This window comes from Alligator sinensis, unplaced genomic scaffold (genome assembly GCF_000455745.1).
Source record: "Alligator sinensis unplaced genomic scaffold, ASM45574v1 scaffold531_1, whole genome shotgun sequence".
Taxonomy (NCBI): domain Eukaryota; kingdom Metazoa; phylum Chordata; order Crocodylia; family Alligatoridae; genus Alligator; species Alligator sinensis.
In genome coordinates, this window is record NW_005842173.1 from 1865816 (window position 1) to 1867244 (window position 1429).

Here is a 1429-nt window from a genome sequence, read left to right on the forward strand (position 1 = left end):
TTTCAGGAGAGATTGGACAGTGGGGAGAATTATTGTGATACCTTTGGTAGAAATAATAATTAACATACAACGCAGGGAAGCACCACACCATTCTTATGATGCAATGAGTTGGGTAAGTCAAAGTGTCTTCATGCTACTGATGAAAAACTGAGGCACCATGAAGTGAAACAACTTGCCCTAACATTACAGAGCAGGTCAATGTGAAAAAAGGCAGCTACACGCAGAGGCCGAACCAGAGGAGATGCACTAGTGCACTTGCACCTGCTGTGATTCCTGCCTAGCAGTGGCAGCAGCATTTCTAGCCAGGCAGTGCTGAGGGAGCCACTTGAAGTCATTGCTCATTATCATCTACCCGATCCCTTGTAACTCTTCATTCCACAGGTATTAGCAACCGTCATCTTTTTAATGGTCTTGATGTTCCACCAATCAAACTATCCTTTGTTCTGCAATTCTGCTGTCTGCTAGCTGCTCCTGGTAATGAAGCTCCTATGCCACAGCCCTGCAGATTGTCTTTAACTCTTTGGAATGAAATTATATTCATATTTGCTTCAATCTTAAACTGCATAATATAGCCCTTGGGCTCTAGTGTATTAGTAAAGCTTCTGATTTATTTTTAACTGGAGAAAAATGTGTTAATATGCGATGATGCACCTCACCATCTGCATCGCCCTTTCAATAGTCTAGCTCTGCCCATGGCCACATGAGTCAAAGCTCTTGGGACATCTCTGTATCTGTTTGTATAGCACCTTGCACAAAAGCGCTTCAACCAGTACTGAAACTTCTTGAAAATATTATAGAGTAATACATCCATGGACAGGCAGAGGAAGGCTAGGTCACAATTCAGCAATTCTGTCTCCCATTTCCATGCCATTCCAGTAGACTTCATTGCTGATAATAAACTGATAGTATACCCACTTGCTTTTGCAGTTGCTTTTGATTCTGCACATTACATTTCACAGTGTCTAATCATCAAGTAAACTGCACGGTTCTCATATTTGAAGGGAACCCCTAGGGCAAGGCTTGGTCCACATCTGATGCATTGCTTTCTGGAGCTACCTACAAATAATAAACACTGATCATGTGATGAGATGGATCATGAGGCTTGAGTTAAGAGCCCCTGTCTTAAAGACAGCAATGTGGTTACAAACAACTGTGGCCCATCCATTAAAAAGGAACAGTCACCCTGTTAGTACGGGTGGCACAGAGTAGTAGTTATAGCTGTGTTTACACTAAATATGTCCTTAAATCTTGTCACTCTTGCTTTTGCATTAATGGTAGGCACAGTGGGACTCTAACATAGATGGGTTGCTGGCATTTCGACAACTGTCATGTTGCAATAGTAATGCCTGGCGCTCAGATAGAGCTTGTCATCATCAGGTCTCAAATAAACCTTTACACGGGAAGTCATTATCATTACCTCCATTTTACA

At 42.1% G+C, this 1429-nt stretch overlaps 1 protein-coding gene across 1 annotated transcript in view; it reads right to left on the reverse strand.

The window, feature by feature from the left end:
* Positions 1-1429, reverse strand: part of LOC102378619 (growth hormone-releasing hormone receptor) — a 30415-nt gene that overhangs the window by 535 nt on the left and 28451 nt on the right. The gene's annotated exons all lie outside the window — the stretch shown is intronic.